Below are 21,537 nucleotides of genomic sequence, written 5' to 3'. Positions count from 1 at the left end.
GACCTCCAAATTATCCCATTTATGTTGAATGATTCACTTTTTATAGGTACAATTACCCTATTTCCCACTCCTGGTCTCATCACTTTGCTTCCTGCTTATTAACAGCACCTAAAATATAGTGAGAGCTGGACCATAAAGAAGGCTGATCACCGAAGAATTGATGCTTTTGAATTATGGTGCTGGAGGAGACTCTTGAGAGTCCCATGGACTGCAAGAAGATCAAACCTCTCCATTCTGAAGGAAATCAGCCCTGAGTGCTCACTGGAAGGACAGATCCTGAAGCTGAGACTCCAATACTTTAGCCACCTCATGAGAAGAGAAGACTCCCTGGAAAAGACCCTGATGTTGCGAAAGATGGAGGGCACAAGGAGAAGGGGACAACAGAGGATGAGATGGTTGGACAGTGTGCTCGAAGCTACCAGCATGAGTTTGACTAAACTGTGGGAGGCAGTGGAAGACAGAAGTGCCTGGCGTGCTCTGGTCACGAAGAGTCGGACACGACTAAACGACTAAACAACAACAACAAAATAGAAGCCTTATTTCAATTTAATTCTGAAGGAAGATATGCTTCCAATATCTCCAATATCTCCTGCTTCCACTCGATTATGTTTATCATATCCTGTCAGGTCTTAAATTCTCAGTTCCTTTTTTTTATAAATTCCCAACATCTCAGCAAATGGCAACCCATACAAATGGCAAACTTGTTTTCCACATTTAACTATATGACCAGCTTATTTATGCAAATTCAGTGCTCTGCTTGCTAAGTCCATTTAGAATTCTCTCCAGCTGTGATTGAATAGTACCAGACTAATGGTATGCATGGATTTATATAACAACTTTTGTTGAGCTATTTCTTTAAAAAGTAACAGGTTTACTCATAAGTGTGAGTGATCACGAAAGAGGGATTGGACGTTGCAATCTGGCTCGAACACTTTGAAATATTTTTGAACACCACTTCTGCTTTCAAGATAAACCTCGTTTTGATGGAATTTAATGTGCAAGTGTTTGCAAAATTGCAACGTAACATTATGCAGCAGCTCATTACAATAATTTCTGAGTATACAATTTTCCAGAACTATATTGGTATGAAATTTATGACTTTTTGTTACATCATTTTATGAAATACTTAGGTCATCCAGAGGCCACAAAACATTTGCTAAGCTATGAATCTCAAATCTCAAATTAATATTAAACACAGCATCATAAAACTGCATAAAATATAACTATTTTGACTCCGTTTATCAGGGAATAAGTCTGCATAGATGAGACTTGCTTTATATTATCATATACATAGCAAATTATCACAGAACAATTATTACCGTCCATAGAAAATCTCAAGAGTATATTTAACAACAGAGATGCATTATGTGTTGGCATTCACACAACTGTTGCATTTAAAACCAATAAAGGAGAGCTATCACTGTAATGAATCCTATAGGAATTCTTATCTCCTCTGTGATATATATTTCTCCTTTAAAAGTCCTAGGAATTATACAATTCTTGGTAATGGGCTGGAAAATGTTCTATGTGCAGACCTAATTTGTTTTCCCCACCTTTAATTCCAAACTCCCCACACCATTCCAATGCTCTACAGGGGGCAAAACATTTTTTTAACAACTCTTACCAGCAAAATAAAAACAGTCATGGTTAAGGTGTATACACTTGGGAATGTTCACAAATTGTATTTATCTATTTGCACAAAATGTCACATCTGTGTTTCATTGGCCCAGAAAACAAAAAAAAGTACATATGAATAGCTGCTGCAAAGTTTTGTGATAAATCTTTTGTGGTGTGCAAAACTGGGTTGGCCAATGGTATCTGGTGAATTTAAGGCAGCAAGGAGGATGGCACTGAGTCACAGTACAGCAGAGAAGAAAATGTTAAATTGTGCAGCCCAGAACAGCAGAGAGACTGTGGTTGCTGGGGATGGGTATCAGCAGCAAGAGACTGATAAATACCAGACAGGAATGTTTTACATTTCCGTTTTTCCCTCATAGATCTATCTATGGTAAAACTAAGGTGGTTATTGTGATGGGGAAAGAGTTTAGAGAACTACATACTCAGTCCTGCTGATGTTGAGGTTCCCAGGAAGTTGCACGATGGGCTTTCTGCTTCATGGTCAATCCATATTAAATATGGAAATTGCTGCAGATATGCTCATTTTACACTCTGATAAACATGACAGCAAGAGGGCAGTTGTAATCCAAGTTTTAAGCCTTCAAGGTGCCAGGCAACTCACTTTATTATATGTGCGCATCAGATCATGTCTATAATAATGTCCTGTGTACTCATTCTCTGCAGGAAACAAGCAAGCCATTATAAATGGAGGGCTGGGGTTGCCTTTTTCATTTTTTTACTCTCCCTTTCTGCCTTGGCTCACTTGCTCAACTAATAATAATAATAATAATAATAATAATAATAATAATAATAACAACAACAATAATAATTTTTATTATTTATACCCCACCCATCTGGCTGGGTTTTCCCAGCCACTCTGTGCGGTTCCCAACAGAACACTAAAAACAGAATAAAATTTCAAACATTAAAAACTTCCCTAAACAAGGCTGCCTTCAGATGTCTTCTAAAAGTCAGATGGTTGTTTATTTCTTTTACATCTGATGGGAGGGTGTTCCACAGGGCAGGTGCCACTACCAAGAAGGCCCTCTGCCTGGTTCCCTCTAACCTCACTTCTCACAGTGAGAGAACTGCCAGGTCCCTTGGAGCTGGACCTCAGTGTCCGGGCTCTCAGCTCTTAAGGCACCTTATGTTTATTTTTCCCCATGTGTCTTGTGAGATTTAAGTACTGTAAGCATATACTGCTCTCTGTAACTCTGTAGGTAGTATTTTAGGGCAGGTCTGGATTCAGTGTAGTCTCTGGGTGACTCACCTGGTGACCTCCTGGGTTCTGGGCCATATAGGGGACCCTGGAAATGCCACAGCCAATGAGTCAAGCATAGGACCTGTATAAAATGATTTCTAGCTGAGTAAAATTTGAAAGATCAAGATAATCTTATAAAACAGATTTCCCAGATCTTCAGCTGTTGAGTCTATAAGATGGAACATCTAGAAGTTTGACTCAGCAGGCACACGAGTTAGAGCAAAACTTGAGAAATGCATTGTTTTTCTCAAAACAAAGTTACAAATCAACTTTCATGGCTCTGGTAGGCACCAATGTCAGTTTGGGACGCCACAAGAAAGGATGTGGGCCAATAATGTCTTGCTGTTTTTTTGACTTTGCAATCTGACTACAGAAATTTACTTTTGTGCCAATAGGCATCACTAACAACTCACTCAACTTCCATGCCAATATGGCAATTTGCATAGCATTACCCAGAATGCTTCACATTGTGATTTTGCTTTGAAAACAGATTTAATTGAGCCTTGCTGAGCTGCATTAATGTGCCTGTTTAAATTGAGCAAATCTAATTAGCTCGCATGAAAGTTATGCCACCTCTGGTGCTGCAAAGCTAATGCAATTAAAATCTGTTGGTTGTTCTGAGCATTGTAAACACAGATTGACTGGTGGGAAAGTTCAATAGCCACTAGAGGATGGTCCGTTTTTGCAGGTGCATTTTTCATGGTACCTAATATATCCATTATTATTTTTTAGCATCATGTAATCTGAAGTATCCACTTAGACTAAATAATCTACTAAAGACTAACACATTCCGTCATAAGCTTTTGTAGTCCAGAGCCCCCTTCATCAGATGCATGAAACAGGTATTGGAACAGGTAGGTGTATATATCCTGAGTAAAGATAGAAGTATTGTGTTTTCAAACCAAGACAAACTATGCAAGTGAGGAATGTCACATACCTTGCAGAACACAATTAAGACAGAATCCAATCAAATGAATAAAAGATACAACTAAAATAAATGCAGGATCTAAATGGGTGTTAGAAAATTATGCTGGAAAGCTGAATGTTTTTTAAATCTGAGGTTTTAAAATTTACAATTCTTTCCCCCTCCCCAATATTTTTTTTTATTAAATTATCTGTTTTACAATTTAGAATATTCATTTGAACAGCCTTAAAATATCAATGACTTCCCTTCTTTTCTTTCCATGGTTCATTTTGCATAACCTAAATCCCTGCATATTTTACATAAACTAAACCATTCAGTATTGCATTATCACATCCATCAAAACTTTTTTACTCTGTTGAGTTTATCTTAATGCTTCCAGCGTTTTCAAGTGTACACAATTTCCCCCCATATATTCAAATAACATTTTCCAATATTTTTTAAATGTGTGTTCTTTTTGTTCGCTTATTCTATATGTTAGGTCCGCAAGCTGTGCACATTCCATCGGTTTAAGTTGCCATTCTTCTTTAGTTGGAACCTGGCTTTCCCCCCCCATTTTTGGGCTAACAAAACACAGGCCACAATAGTGGAATACATAAATAAGCTTTTTTGACACCTGGGAATTTCCGTCTGAATTATCCCCAACAGAAAGGACTCTGGGGTTTTTTTGGAAAAGTGTTTTTGAACATTTTCTTCAATTCATTATGAATTATTTCCCAATACCCTTTTACCCTTTTACAGGTCCACGACATATGGAAGAAGATACCCTCAACCTCATTCTAGATCCAGCACTTATCTGATTCAGTCTTGTACATCTTAGCAAGCCTACTCGGAGTTAAATACCATCTGTAAATCATTTTCAAGTAGTTCTCCTTCAAGGAATAACATGCTGTAAACTTCAGATCGCTCTTCCAAAGTCCCCCCCCCCAAAAAAATCAATATTTTACATTTCAAAACACATTATTTCAATAACCTATTAGTACCAAAATCCAAACCTTCCTGGATATTTTTAAATTATGCACTTTGCTCGTAGAGATGTGCAATGTATTGACTGATTGCTGCAGATCAGCCATGGAGGGAAGGTCCATTCCAGAGGTGCCAGGTTGCCCCCCAAGATTGAGGGGCCCCAGCATGCATTGTGTGTGACATCACCTGTGCCTGTGCATGTGATGTCACACGCAAAACGTGCATGTGCGCAATGTCATGACCGAGTGTTCTGGAGGAGCCAGCAGCTGAATCTGGATTGGAGTGTCTGACTAAGACCTGGGAGACCAGGGTTCAAATATCCTCTCAGGGTTGTTATCGGGATTAAACGAGGCACAGAAAAACCGTGTATGCCACCTTGATCTCCTCAGAGAACAAGGTGGGCTACAAATGCAACACATAAATGAGATTAGGCTTAAAATGGTTGCTGACTCTTGAGTAGACCTACTCGATTGGAATAACAGACAGTCTGACTTGGTATAAACCAGATTCCTGAGTTATAAGTTTGTACCAGGCTCAGGGCAAGGTGGGGAATGAAGACATCGTTTTCACATATGAACTTGTTTTTAATTGTTTTATTGCTCAAAGTCTTTTTACTATGAAATCACTTTGAGATATTTCTATGTGAAGTGATTCATAAATGGAATTAAAACAAAATAAAATATGATGCTTAGGTACTAAACTGAGCTGTGTTGCTATTTGGCAGCTGCACAGCACGCTGAGAAGTTCATTGCTAGGCTTGTGCTAAAGAGTTTGGAAGAAGATCAATGCATTAACAAAAATGACTTTTTAAATTAGGGAATCCTTGTTAACATAATTATTTGCCGTATTTAGGATTATGTAGTAAAAGCGACCCTCATGAACTGCAGAAAGTGTACTTGGCTACTCAAATATTTTTTCCCACGTGGAATGGCAAAAATAGAAAGGACAAAAGGAAGCAAAGGAAGGGGGGAAGGGATCAGAATAAATGATCATTTCTTACATTTCAGTCTCTTGATAATATTTAAACCTAAGTTGCATTTGGACTTTCTGCTATATCAGGAAGCACCATCACGGAATGGATTTAAAAAGTGATTACACGTTTTAAATTACTCTTTGTTCCTTTTAAAAATGGGGAAAGATCTAATCATAATCTGAACATGTTCCAAAGCATTTATAGATGACTGATTCAACACACCACATTTCATTTTGTCTTCCTTCTACATGGGCTTTGCAGTATGGAAATAAAGGTTAATTTGCAATCTAACCTATATCTGACAAGGGTTGGGGGGGGGGACCCTGTTTGTTTTTATTTGTGGCTTCACTCTTACCCTTCTCTTTCCTTAGCACATAGTCTCTCTCGCTTCCTTTTCCATTCCAGATAGGAAGATCCCATCCCACAGTGCGTTTGTTATCTGTATTCAATACCATTTATTTACCCTTCATCTCTCCATGTCTTAGAACAATATTCTCCGTACCGCAAAGTGATGTCTTCCATAAGTAAAAGGTAAAGGTACCCCTGCCCATACGGGCCAGTCTTGCCAGACTCTAGGGTTGTGCGCCCATCTCACTCAAGAGGCCGGGGGCCAGCGCTGTCCGGAGACACTTCCAGGTCACGTGGCCAGCGTGACATCGCTGCTCTGGCGAGCCAGAGCCGCACACGGAAACGCCGTTTACCTTCCCGCTAGTAAGCGGTCCCTATTTATCTACTTGCACCCGGGGGTGCTTTCGAAATGCTAGGTTGGCAGGCGCCGACCTTTCGAACCGCCGACCTTTCGATCGGCAAGCCCTAGGCGCTGAAGCTTTTACCCACAGCGCCACCCGTGTCCCGATGTCTTCCCTAAAGTGATGCTAATTGATGGAATCCCCCCCACACTTTTGTGCTTTGTGATCCCAAGCGTGGCCGAGGTGTTATTCTTCGTAACATATTTTTTAACCCCTATCTAAGAGAGAATCCCCAAGACTAGTTTCCTCTGACCTCATTTACAAAAAAATTACACACCATGTGCCCACACATAGATCACACCCACACCATATACTGAAAGCACACAGGGCCGTCTTTAGCATATGTGCCGCTGGGGTGCAAAGATTCACCAAATTTAGTTTAGCTGCCTCCAAATTAGCTTTTATTCAGCTTTTCTGGGGAGGGGAGAAGCCAAAGTTGTTGATTAAAGATTAAAAATACATTACAATGTCATACATTGGCTACCTTCAGATGTCTTCTAAATGCAAGGTAGTTGTTTATCTCTCTTTGAAATCTGATGGGAGGGCATTCCACAGGGCGGGCGCCACTACCGATAAGGCCCTCTGCCTGGTTCTCTGTAGCTTTGCTTCTCGCAATGAGGGAACTGCCAGAAGGCCCTTGGCGCTGGACCTCAGCGTCCGGGCAGAACAATGCGGGTGGAGACGCTTCTTCAGGTATATTGGGCCGAGGCTTTTGTTTCCTACGGAGTAACAGAGTGATGGGGGGGCAGGGATTTTTGCTCCATTGCTTTTCACTGCCGCCGATCGAGAGGGACCGGTATACAGTAGGTGATTTGGCACCCCCCAGAATTTGGCACATGGGTGCCCCGCACCCCTTGCGCCCCCAGGTAAAGACAGCCCTGAAAGCACATGTGTAGCACAGTTGTGACTTCCCCCAAAGAATGCTGGGAACTGTTGTTTATCACTCACACAGCTACAATCTCACAGCACCCTTCACAAACTACAGCTCCCATGGGTGTGGTTTTTTTTTGGGGTGGGGGGGTGGGGGGAGCTACAGCAGGTATAAACCAGCCAGGCAACAAACTATGTTAACTGAAAACAGGTAACTGATGAAGGAAGGCTGCTTCAGACTGCAGGAGTAACTGTGAAAAACTGCTGCTTCCATGCCTTTGCAGTTCAGGACCATTACAATGACATCCCAGTCCAGATCATTTGCTATGAAAAAGTTGGTTTGGGGACAAAAAAATGTGCACATTACAATGACACTGAGGCTAATAGCTGGCGAGAAAACAAGACTCTCTGTGCACGGAAGAAAAAAAAGAAACATAAAAATGAATCCATTAGAGCTATTGCAGTCTACATGACCACAATAACCAAAGGAAAAGAAAAATGAAACCTAACACTTATTGCCACGAATGCTGGTTCCCTTCAGGACCCTATTAACACTTCTATATATCAACCTTGCACATAAGTATAAAATTTATTTCAAAGGTATCACAAGGTATAATGAACATTATATACTAGCCAAAAGGAGGTAACAATTCACATCTCAGGTAAAAAGTAGCAAATAATATACAGCTAAAAAAGCCAGATCTCTGCTTAGGAAAGTGAATTTCAAGTATCCAGTAGATTCTATGCCCCCCTCGCACACTCTCATTTAGCATGTGCTATTTGTTCTTTTCAAATGGAGTCTGAAACAGGCCCCCTGCTAGTTTATGAATTACTAACCATGACTTATCGTATTAAGCTGATAGAGCCTTGCGAACATATCTACTTTGTACACATGTGTACATACCAAGATAATCTAATCGTAATCATATATAGCTAGAGCTAAAACTACACCACCCCACTACCAAGAAGTGACCCTGACGTTTGCAGAGTTGCAAAGAAAATCTTAATAATAAATTTTTTAAAAACTGGGAGGGAGTGAACAAACTCCAAAGAGTGTCAAAAATAATTCAGTGGCAGAAAATGTTAGCTGACTAAGTAGGGGTGGAAGGAGGGAATAGAATGCAGGAAAGATATATTAGATGGATAGATATGATTGCATTTGTTTTTATTTAATTTTTATCTAGGTTTTTTTTAAGGAAAACTTATTGAAAGTTGTTGTCTTTTGTATGTAAACTGTTTAGAGATTTGTATTACTTTAAGTGGTATAATAAAGAAATTTGAAAGATGTCAGTGGGGAGAGACCACTCTGAATATATCGCTTTCTGGTTCACACTGAGAAGCTATTTCTAAATGTCCCAAGGGATGGAAGAGAGAGCACTGGTAGACATCAATGGAGAAAGCAAAGAATTTAATGCAGCTGAAAGGGGGTACAAATAGTAGTAGCAGAGAGAGATAGTTCTTAAGCTAACTCAGTTCTTATTTAGCATGAACACATCCCCCCCCCCCAAAAAAAATGCATGCCCAAACAATATTGCTATCACAAATTCCAAAGAGTGATTTGTACACAGCCCACAAGCACACTTATCAGGATCGTTATGTGTGCCCGCACTTTAAATGTATGGTCTGCCCTGTGATCCTCAGATGAAGGAAATTTAATAAATAATAATTTTACCAATTAAGCAACTGCAGATTCCTGCTCCAGGGGGGGCTGTTTGCTTTGTTCAATTTTGGCACATGTGTTTCTATTTATATTGCATAAATGCTGTAACTTGTAAGTTGCTTTGAGGACACAAATTCCAATAACTAAATGGGATCTTCATGTTTAGAGGAACTAAATTTTGAAGAATTGCATGATCAGAATTCTATTCTGTTTTGACACATGGTTGCAATTGTGAAAGTTTTGCTAATAAGGAAACACTGAGCAACGTTCAACAGCAATTTTCCTGTCAGCAAAGGCTATTTCTTTGCCTTTTAGCCACCATCAAGGAATTTTATTTTTTATTTTTCAGGAAAAGTGGCTTTGTAGTTGTTTCCACCATTTATAGCTCCCACATAAAGTCTTTTCTGCTGAGCTCTGCTTCTTTTGAATGAGGGACTAGCTGTTCCAATGAACAACCATGATCTCCCCCCCCTTCTCTCTCTCTCTCTCTCCCCCCCCCTTTCTCTCTCTATTTGTTCCCCAGGCGAGTTCAGGCATTTACAAGCTGTTTTCACAAAAGTCTAGCAAATAATAATTAGAAGAATTACAGCATTTAACCTTTGGGAAGAAAAGTTGATTTCTTTAATGACAAACATTTACAATTAGATCAGACTACCTTGCATTCGCTAAACAGCTGTAACTCAAGGAAAATGTAATTTCTTTCACCAAATAGCTAATGATCTGATTTAAACGAATCAGCATAGCTGCAGTCACAAACATGTATCCCAGTTATCGGTAAACACAAAATTTGATAACCTAAGGTACGATCAGACTTGGAACTCAATCTTGTTCAGCTAAGAATCTTGACACTACTGCTGATCAGCTACAATCCAGCACAAAACATGTAGAACAGTCAAATCTCTGTCTAGGGAGTCCCTCTTTACAAACCTGAACTCCTACTGAACATCAGTTTTTCAGGAAAAACCCCCTTGTTTTTAAAAGGGCTGTGAACATGCAACTCAAGTTAAATCAGAATGAATCACATCCACTTATTTCCCCCATCCAGAAAGAGATCATGTGCACAGAACCCTGCTTCCGTATTTTATTTATTCATTTATTGCATTTTTACCCCAAGGAGCTGAAGGCAGTGTACTGGGTCTGCACTCCTCTATTCTTATCCTCAAGAAGATCAAACCTCTCCATTCTTAAGGAAATCAGCCCTGAGTGCTCACTGGAAGGACAGATTGTGAAGCTGAGACTCCAATACTTTGGCCATCATGAGTTTGACCAAAGCTACCAGCATGAGTTTGACCAAACTGTGGCAGGCAGTGGAAGACAGAAGTGCCTGGCGTGCTCTGGTCCATGGGGTCAGGAAGAGTCAGACATGACTAAACGATTAAACAACAACAACAACATTCTTATCCTCGCAATAAGCCTGCGAAGTATATCAGGCTGGGAGAGGATGATGGGCTTAGTTTCACCCAGTGAGCTTCACGTCCAAATAGAGATTTGCACCTGGGTCTTCCCAGTCCGGCAAGCTAACCACTATGCCAGATTGACTCTCACTGTGTCTTCCCTAGCTGAATTAGCATCTTCATGCACTTAGCACTTTTTACATGTGTGTGTCAGAATCCCCATGTGTGTCCATTCCACATATGGCTGCTAGAACATATTCACTAGAGAGAGAAGAACTCGTATGCTGCCCTGAACACAAGCCTAACTAAGCCTTTCCACAAGAATATGCTCTCACGCCAAACTATTCAAAGAAGGTTGTTTATTGCAAGAAATAAAGCATACATTGAGTAAATGTGAAGTACCTAATGCAGAACGGCATTCACATAAAACTCATGGGCACATTAAAGTAATATCCTAACACATTTGCCAGTCTAAAGAAATACAGAACCTAGTCTGTAAGAGTTGGGCTCAGTCTTGCGAAGTAAAAGAGGCTGAGAGAAAAGTCTTCTTCAGTGGTTATAGTTTCCTAGTTGCTTTGCATGGGAGTGTAGGCACACTGAATAGCCTTTCTTTTAAAATATTTAACATTTCATTGTTTTGTTAACAAAAAAAGACATGCAAACGTAACAGCAACAACCAAAGAATAAAAAATGTAAACCATAAAGCATCAGAGCTTGAGTGCAGCTCCCAAGGGACAAAAAACTATGAACTCAACAAGGATTCCCTTGAAAAATAATTAAGATACAGTCATATCTTCGATCTCGAATGCCGCAAACCCGGAAGTGAGTGTTCTGGTTTGCGAACATTCTTTGGAACCCAAATGTCCAATGTTACTTCTGCAGCTTCCGATTGGCTGCAGGAGCTTCCAATCAGAAGCCATGACTTGGTTTCCAAACATTTTGGAAGTCGAACGAACTTCCAGAATGGATTCCGTTCAACTTCCAAGGTACCACTGTACATTAAGAATAGCAATATTCTCCACATTTGAGTTCCATCCTAATTGAGAATGAAGGTTCTATAAAGTCTTAGATGAGCTAGACGTTTGCATATACAGTGGTAACTCGGGTTAAGTTCTTAATTCGTTCCGGAGGTCTGTACTTAACCTGAAACTGTTCTTAACCTGAAGCACCACTTTAGCTAATGGGGCCTCCCGCTGCTGCCGCGCCGCAGGAGCACGATTTCTGTTCTCATCCTGAAGCAAAGTTCTTAACCTGAAGCACTATTTCTGGGTTAGTGGAGTCTTTAACCTGAAGCGTATGTAACCTGAAGCGTATGTAACCTGAGGTACCACTGTACTGAATAGCCTTTCTTCCTTGCATCTGCAATCACGAACACCTGTAGAGAATGAGTCTTTACTTAAACACCCGAAGACACCTAGGCAGCTCTGAATCCCAATTGCACAGGGTTCCAGGTTGCATGGGCACTTTTGTGCATATATACAGATGCATGAAGGCCCACTCACTACAAATGTTTGTGCTGCATGTGCAGATACCAGGGGATGCTCAGTTTGCCCCACTGCCTTGTAGAGCAACATGAGACCTATAAGAAGGCATACAGTGACTCACCCAAGGTGAGCTTCATGGTTCAGCATAGATGAACTTAGGTCATCCATGTTCCGGTCTGGCTATGGGTGACTGTATCCCTACCCCACCCCTTATTTATGAAGTTAAGGGAAAATACAATTTTTCATCCAAGACCTGCTTTTCCATATTGATGCTGGGGACTGAACCCAACTTCCATATGCAAAGTTTGTCCTCGTACTGCTAAACTGTGGCTGTTTCCCTTTGGGATTAGTAAAACATATTACAACTGCTATGTCCTTAATGAAGAAGAAAAAAAAGCCTTATTATCATTTGGAAGTAGAAAAATGATCACAATTTTTATAAATGGGAAGCGGCTTTCCAAGTATCTAAAGTACTTCTGCATGAAAATATTGATTTGTTTTCACATTTGACCAAAATTTTCATCTTTGCTGCCAGCACAGAACTTTTCAAAGGGCAATTGGCCAAATCCACTTTCTGGAAGGTGCACTGAATACTGATAAATCTGTGTGATGCAGAAACCAGTCATTTTCAGAGTAACTGCTTTTTAGCGTGAATTAATGGATAGGGTTTTGCTTGCTTGTTTGTTTTACACTTAGAAATGGCTTTCTTAAATATTTAAACTTGAATTAGAGATTCAGGATGACCTCATGGCTAGGAATGTTTATTTGCAAAGCAGCTTTGGAGCAGAAACTGGGCAATGTCCCTCCTTTGGTATTGAAACAGGAGCTGCCACTTCTCTGCAAAGTGTTGTGAGGGAGCAATTTGCAGTGGTGAGGTAGGGAGGGAACGGGTAATTACATTATCCCTTTGCACTTCCCCAATCCACTTTTTTTTAAAAAAGAGTGAGTGTTTCTAGAGGAAACACACCTGTTGTCAGGATTTACGAGCTCTCTCTCACACCATGAGATGGCAGGCTGGTGGTTTTATAACTTTCAAATTTATTGCTATTTACACAGTAGCTTGCTAGAAGGGTCAATTGAGCCCACTGGGGGGCGTGGGCTCATTTCCAACAGGAAATACGCCATTGGCTCCTCTTCCTCTTGTGGGCTTGACACCAAGCCTGAACTCTGTCCAATCTCTGAGAGCGAGGGGACTCAGGAACTGACCATTCAGAGTGTGTCTGAAAATTGCGGCTCCTCTGCCTGCCTTGCATCGCCCTAGAAATTTATGACTGGTATTCCCGGAGAGAAGGGGCTCGCTTCCCCCTCTGCCTGCGAAGAAAGCAAGCCTCCATCTCTTTCTGCCTGCCCCCCTCCTTGGTCCTCGGAGCCCTCACTTTCAGTCTGGGAAGGAACATTCCTGACACCTGTGGACCTACTGTGGGGTGGGTGCAGCTGGGCGGGGAGTCTATGAGTGGACTGAAGGAGGAAATTAGTGGTTGCAGGGGAAAGGGTTCAGCACCCATTCCCTTGTCTGTTGTTCCTGAACTGCCTTTTGCCTCTTCCAAATGTCATTTTCACAGAGCAGGAGTGATAAAGGTTTTCGGTTACCGTTTAATACAGTGGTACCTTGGGTTACATACTGTCAGGGGCTCAGGGACTGAGCCACAGGAGAAGGAGGAGATGGAGAGCGAAGGGGAACAATCGGAGGGGAGCGCAGGAGGGTGTGACAGTGACCAGGGAGATTCCCTGAGTCTCTCCAGCGAATCAGAAGATTCCCAGAAGGAGGCCCCCAGGGTCAGGGCAAGGGGGGCCAGTGGGGAGTCGCCAAGCGGCAGCTGGAAATCAGGGGTAGCTTCCCCACCAGAGCGCAGCGGGGGGGGGGGGAGAATCCCACAGATTAGAACAAAAGCCTCCTCCTGCAGGAGGAGGGGGTGAGGCAGGACTGACCACGCCTCCGTCAGAGAGTGGAGGGGCGGAGGAGAGAGCAGGGCCATCCAGCCTCCCGGAAGGAGAAAGCAGTGAAGGGAGCAGTGTAGCCGTTAGGAGGAAAGTGGGCGGCTGCGCGCGCACGCCAAGTTCAAAGGTAGAGGCGTGAGGGACAGCAGAAAATCCGGATTGGGAGCCAGGTCCCAAAGCCCGCCGGAGACAGGGGGAGGAGTCAGAAGAATCCGCCTCCGAAGAGTCCAGGAGGGTTGGGATCCCAGAGGGCAGGAGGACCCGGAGGTGTAAGGAGCAGAGGGAGGAAAGGAAGAGGTGGAGCAAAGCTCGGGTTTTGAGCTGGTGTAAAGGAGGGGCGGATTCAGACGGGACTTCGCCGGTCTAAGGACTCAGACGTAGCGCTGCGCGCCACGGATGTCAAACCAACCATGAACCACAATAAAGACTTTTGTTTATAAAGAGCAACTGGCGTTGGTCCTTTGTGAGCTGGGACCTGAGGCAGCCGCTGACACATACGCTTCAGGTTACAGACTCCGCTAACCCAGAAATAGTACCTCGGGTTAAGAGCTTTGCTTCAGGATGAGAAAGGAAATTGTGCAGCGGTGGCATGGCTGCGGCGTGGTGGCAGCAGGAGGCCCCATTAGCTAAAGTGGTGCTTCAGGTTAAGAACAGTTTCAGGTTAAGAACGGACCTCCGGAATGAATTAAGTACTTAACCCAAGGTACCACTGTACGTCATTCCAGGCTTCCACGTTTCTTTCTCTTGTAGTAATTGCAGATTCAAATGCCTTTAAAATCAAGAGTTGTTTGAACATGTCATCCTTTGCTTCTGTTTGTTAAGGGGCCGAACAATTCCACTAAATAACCTTTCAAATGGAATGTTTCCTTTAGCAAACGATGGCTCCTGCCATCAAAGTTGTCCTGCAAACCTCTCCACTGTAATAGGCTGGGTCAAAAAGCCAGGCCTACTTCAGCTCCCCCCCCCCCCAGCAAAAAGTTATGCCTGTTAGACAACTTCTGGAATTATTGTCAAGTAGTTGGATATATTTCTAACTCATTATCTCTAAGAGTCTTTTGAGTGCCAAAATTATAGCGCTGAGCCAGCCTGTCAGGCATTTAAGAGACAGGGTGCTTATTGTCCCTTTAAAAAATTCAGATAACTGAAGACAGCTGAATATGACTATTCCACTGCACAGATCATGTGTCAGGTTCCACGGTTGACTGTAGGAAGCATCTGCAAGCTCAAGCCATTACATAGCTGACAATGGGGATGTATTTATTGTGAATGTGGTACTCAGCAGCTAGACCACACTCAACTTGTATGGACCTGGGGACTTTCAAGAGAGTTAGGGCACAAGCCTAACCTCACCACCACCAGACACTCCAAGTGTCCTTATTCTTCTATGGACTCTTGTTGTTGTTTGCCAAACAGTTCATGGTTCTTTTCTTCCTATTATTCTCATTGTAACCTTGTGTGGTTGGTTAAGCTCAGAGCTCACTCTGCCAGTAAGCTTCATGGCAGAGTGAGAATTGGAATCCTGGGCTCTGAGACTCCATTTATCACTGATAGGAGAATACAGTACAGTGGTACCTTGGGTTACAGATGCTTCAGGTTACAGACACTTCAGGTTACAGACTCCACTAACCCAGAAATAGTACCTTGGGTTAAGAACTTTGCTTCAGGATGAGAACAGAAATCGTGCTCCGGCGGTGCGGCGGCAGCAGGAGGCCCCATTAGCTAAAGTGATGCTTCAGGTTAAGAACAGTTTCAGGTTAAGAACGGACCTCCAGAACGAATTAAGTTCTTAACCCGAGGTGCCACTGTATAGGAAAAATAAGAAGCATATACAGTGGTGCCTCGCAAGACGAAATTAATTCGTTCCGCAAGTTTTTTCTTCTTGTGAGTTTTTCGTCTTGCGAAGCACGGTTTCCCATAGGAATGCATTGAAAATCAATTAATGCGTTCCTAGGGAAACCGCTTGCCAGGCTGGCGGTGCGGAGAAGGGCTTTTCTCCCCACCGCAAGCCTTCAGGACAGGTACGGGAACAGAGGGGAAGGTGCGCAGCGCTTTCCCTCTGTTCCCGGGGCTTGCGTGGGAGGAGGGTTTTTCCTCCCCACCGCCAACATTCAGAACAGCATTCTGAATGTTGGCGGTGGGAAGGAAAACCCTCCTCCCACCCCAAGTCTTCAGGAAAGCCATCTGAAGCCGGGCGGCGGGAGAAGGTGTCCCCGCCCCGCCGCCCGGCTTCGGAGCTTCGTTCCGATGCCGGGCGGCGGGAGAAGGCGTTCCCGCCCCGCCGCCCGGCTTCAGAGCATCGTTCCAAAGCTGGGCGGTGGGAGGAGGCGTTCCCGCCCCATCGCCCGGCTTCGGAGCATCGTTCCGAAGCCGGGCGGCGGGAGGAGGTCCGAGGACAGTGGGGAAGACGCGCTGCGCTTCCCCGCTGTCCCGGAGATTTCCCTATGGGCTTTTGTCTTGCGAAGCAAGCCCATAGGGAAATTCGTTTTGTGAAGCGCCTCCAAAACGGAAAACCCTTTCGTCTAGCGGGTTTTCCGTCTTGCGAGGCGTTCGTCTTGTGGGGTACCACTGTACAGAATCAGGCCATGGCTCACTATTGGCTACACTGACTGACAGCAGCTCATAGTGACCTACCTAGAGTTTCTGTGGATCAAACCAGGCCCCTTCTGCATGCAGGGCAGCTGCCCTGTCACAGAGCTATGGTCCTGTCTCCTATGCACAGGAAGTCGGTGTCTCCTGAAGTCTTTGCCAACTTGGTAAGAAGAATTTATTCCGCACATATCACTAATCCAAAATTAGGGGAAGCCCTCACTGGCTGTGTCAAGCAGCACGGCACAGAGGCAGGCTTACAGTCTCCGTCGGAACGATGCCAAAGCAGCTGTGTTCAACTAGGGCAACCCATTTGCAACTTCCTAGCAGGATTTGTAGAGCTACTTTGAAGTCAAATCGACATCATTGCAAATGCAATCAGAATTTGTCATGTGTATTAATGGTAGAAATGAATAAACGACAAAAAAGGCAATGTGAGGAGGCAGAGAATTTCAACCGTGGAAAGCCAACACAGTTTTTGCATTCTTCATTTCTAGCCAAGAGGGTTGTGGGGGGGGGCAGCATAATAAAATACTGGAGAGGAAAATTATGCTACTGGGTGGGGGCGGGAGGGAGAGTTAATTCGATATCAAGCAACTGAAATGAAAATTGAAAATGCTGTCTCTTGGATTGCGGAGCAATTATCTAATCCTTGGTGGGGTGGGGGTATTAAATACAAATATATATTCTCTGGAGATCCAAGTATCAAAAATAATGGTTCAGTGGAGTCTTCAGCCTGGGTTAAGAGCTATGCGACAAAGGTGGAATCCTTAATGGCCGGTTACCCGCTGGCTGGTGGGGAGAACAGTAGTTGCTTTTTTGTTTTGTAGCTGTGTGATTTGTGCTCGTATTGCATTGTGATGGCCATTGGCTATAAACAATAAACATGATTGATGGGACTGAGTGGTGGTTGTGCTCCAGTGGTGGAGGGGCATTCATGTGGCTGGGGAAAGACAGCAGTTCCTTCTCCACCACCCATGCTAGCTGCTGGGGCTTGTCCCGGTTGCAGCCAATCACGGGCGAACATGTGGGTGTGGTTTAGGGAGTGGACCAGAGGGAAAACTTCTCCCCTCTGGTCTGCTCCCTGGCTGTAAAACCCAGATGTGCCCAGGCCACAGCCTCAGTCAATACTCAAAGCACAGTGGTGGCAGTGGCAGCAACAGCAGCAAAGGAGGTGGCCACAGGTAGGGCCTTTGAAGCAGCCAAAGCATTTGGGCACTCAGGTGAATGGTGCTTTTTGCTGTGGCACCAAACAAAGGGCACTTTAAAGGGTAACTCACAGGAAAAGAAGAAAAGAGGCAATTTTCAGTGCCAAGAACTTGAACTGAGTGAAGCCTTCATGTGCTCAGGCCATTGCAGGGACAGGCACGACGTGGGTGCAGGGAAAATCCTCATCCCCATTGGGGAGCACTACACCACTGGAAGGCACAGGGAGCAAATACTCGCCACCCCTGTCCCCACAAGGGGGTGCCAGGCCACAAAGCACACACGTGAGAAATACTTCCTGCTGCCTCCCTTACAGGGGAGCACCATGATGCAGGGTGGTGTGGGGGGGTGGAGACACTCCCCTGACACAGGGGAGGGCTGGCAGGGCAGTGGGGACACTCACTACCCACTTCCCTACAGGGCAGTGTATCGGGGCAAGGGGGCTACCCACTGCCCCCTCTCTCAGAAGGCAGCGGAGACATCCCCTACCCCTAACAGCGAGCGCCTTTAGAGTGGTTGATACACCACTCTCTCCTCATTCATCGGAGCCACCATGTGCTGCAGTAAAGACACTGTGTAGGACAATTGTCCCGTAGTTGAGCATTGCTTTGCATGCAGAAAGCCCTGGGTTCAATGCTCACTATCTAGGACTACCATATGTCCAGAAAGAAACCTCTGCCAATCTGTGTTCATCCACTCTTAACGCTTTTTGCATGTTACCAACTGCGCTAGGGAATTTTGTCAGCCCACGCAGAACCAATGTAAGCATCCCAAGCTTTGCAAGGATCACCTGGGCGCGCATTGCTGCGGCCTGCTCAAATCCCAAGTGGTTGTCTTGTATTTATTGCAACTTCACCTTCGCTTCACTGTGCCTGGGCCCTTCATCCAAGCAGAGAAACAGAACTAATGGAAAGAGCCCAAACGCTTGAGACTTCAGTGGGCTATCTGTAGGTTTCCATACCCAGGGACGCGGACTTATAAAAAATATTGGGGGGGCCCGGGAAAGCTCATGAATAATAAATAAGCTCATGAATATGCAAATAAAGTGGCGCCGCCTCCTCGTGAGCGAATAGGGGAGAGCGTGCTGCGCCTAGCCCCATGGAGTCGGCGCCTATGAGAGAGCCAGAGAGAGAGAGAGAGAGAGAGAGAGCCCGAGAGAGAGCGAGAGAGAGAGAGAGCGCAGCCAAGCCCCCTTCACCGCCTGCCCCCTCTCCCCTCCTCCCTAGGCGGCAGCTCCGCCATGACCACAAACGGCGGCGGCAGCAGCAGCAGCCGCGCGCGGCCCGGGCTCCCCTCGCCGGCCGCGGGAGCCAAGGCGCGCGATAATTTGCTTAAATTATGTCAGCGGCGCCCGGCAGAGCAGCCCTCTCGGCCACGGCAGCCCGGCTCTCCCAGCCCCCGGGGGCCGCCCTCCTCCCTCGCGCAACCGCAGCGTTCCCGCCCGGGGAGGCGGCGCCCCCAGGAGAGGCGGCAGCAGCAGCCGCGCGCGGCCCGGGCTCCCCTCGCCGGCCGCGGGAGCCAAGGCGCGCGATAATTTTTTTAATTATTGGGGGGGCGGAGCCCCCCCAATAAAATTTTTGAGGGGGCTCGGGCCCCCTCAGGCCCCATGGGGTCGGCACCTATGTCCATACCCCTGAAATGCTGAGGGCAGATAAAGAAATAAAGCACAGGAGAAGTATTAGTTCCACAAGTGCAGACTCATTTCTGCAATAGAGCCCTGGTTTCCCCCTCCGGATTCTCCCAGTTCTCAGTCAATTTAAAAAGGAGTAAAACTGTTTTATTGCTTCTGTTGAAATAAATATTGTATACCAGCAGACATGGCTATTAAGGGTCATAAACTTTAAAAGCCTGGCATTAGGGGAAACAAACACAAAAAAGGTAAGATTTGTGCCTATCAGTTCACCATATACTCGGTTCCACTTTGGATATGAAAAGCTAGTGACTGCATGGACACCAAAAGTTCAGTTTTGCATCCCTATTTTTTTTTAACAGACCTGAGAATGATGATTATTTGTTGTTGTTATAGTAAGTTTCTAGCATTCCTAGCCACAGGTTTTAATAAGTGATGTGAGAAGAAAAAGAAAAGTAGTCCTCATTAGTGAATGAGCTGTCACACTCCGTTTAGATAAATATATACCCAGCATTACTGATGTGTGCCTGACATTTCTTGCAAAACAAAATTAATAGATGCTCTGCTCTAACAGCATAACAGTTTGAAAATCAGCTTGCCATGTGTAGATCCCTAAATGCCTAAGGGTTATCTATAAGAAGTTAAATATTTCTTTATAGAAGATTTAATCAGATCCACTCCAAAGCTTGAGTGATGGTTGTTTGGCACATCTGGGCTATTAATGATGAGAATTCATCCAGTGCAGCAACTTCTACCCAAAGTAACCAGCTAGGTGCTTTGGGGAACCACAAGTAGTTCTACCTGAACATTTCTGATACAAATGTCAAAACTGGAATGCATTTAGTAAATTACTCTGACTTTCAAAAATGGCTTCCAGCCCAATCCATGGCTTAGTTAAATTGAAGTATGCTAATTTAATTCAGTTTAGTGGAATTGGCTGTGTGGTTGAGAGAATCCTGAAATCAACCTAGAGGAGAAACTATTTTATTTTATTTTATTTTATTTTATTTTATTTTATTTTATTTTATTTTATTTTATTTTATTTTATTTTATTTTATTTTATTTATTATGTTCATGCTACATTTATCTTTCAAGGAACTCAGGGTAGTGTACATAGTTCTCCCCCTCCTCTTTTAATCCCACACAACAACCCTGTGAGGTAGGTTAGGCTGAGAGGCGGTGACTGGCCCAAAGGCACCCAGTGAGCTTCGTGGCTGAGTGGGGATTCAAACCCTGCTCTCCTAGGTCCCAGGTCCAACACTCTAACCATTGCACCACACTGGATCTGTAGAGGTGAAATTGGTTTATGTGTACATGTTGTTTGCATGAATTTGGAAATCTAAGCACAGCTGGACCACACGACCATCACTGGTCTATATTTTAAAACCACGGAAGTTGTGCAAGTACATAAGTAAAAGGTTGCAATCGTATACTCACTTATCTCCAGAGTGGAGGATCCAGTTGCAGACATGCATAGGATTGCTCTGCAAGTATTTTAGAGTGGGACCTCTGGCTCTCCAGTCCCATTAGTCCCAGTTAGCATGGCCAATGATCAAGGATCTTGAGAACTGTAGTCCAGCACCAGGTTCTTCATCCCTTCCTTCAAGACTTCACTCTCAAAACTTGGAAGCACTTCACTTAATTGACAAAGATAAGCATAGATAAGATCGTGTCCTGCATATCTGTTCTTGCGTTATTAATACATTGCTGATTGACATATGTTTAACTCACTGGACGCTCAGAGTTGCTACAGTATGATCACACTACAGCAGATCCGTTGAACTTTCCTGCACATAGTCAGGAGGTAAGACTGACCAAAACTGCTTGCTGAGGTAATTAAGGGAGGAGATGAGGGGGGGCGGAATGGATTCCAGATTAAGCTTGCTGAGATCTCTGCCTTTTTCAAAGCTCTGCCATTGTTTAACTAAAGAGTGTGAAGCCACAATTCCACTGCCAAGAAAGAAGCACAGAATGATTAATACTGCTCTAATAATTGCTAAGGAGGAACCTGCAACTATCAAAGCCAAACTGACTTAGATTCTCTGAACTGGCTCCCCACCCTCACCCTCACCCTCACCGTTTTCTTTTTAGATGTCATATGCATACATGAGCATGATAACCAGTCCTTAGCTTTGATTTGTTTTTCGCAGCAATTAGCCCACCTTCAACCTCTCCTTCTTTCCTCCTCTCTCAGAATTCAACTAATTCCGGTGGAGTGTCATGTCCAGGACAATCTACTGCCTCACGCTCACATGGCTCAATTAATGAGCAGAATTTTTCA

This window comes from Podarcis muralis, chromosome 10 (assembly GCF_964188315.1).
Source record: "Podarcis muralis chromosome 10, rPodMur119.hap1.1, whole genome shotgun sequence".
In the NCBI taxonomy this organism is placed as follows: domain Eukaryota; kingdom Metazoa; phylum Chordata; class Lepidosauria; order Squamata; family Lacertidae; genus Podarcis; species Podarcis muralis.
This window is presented reverse-complemented; position numbering follows the sequence as displayed.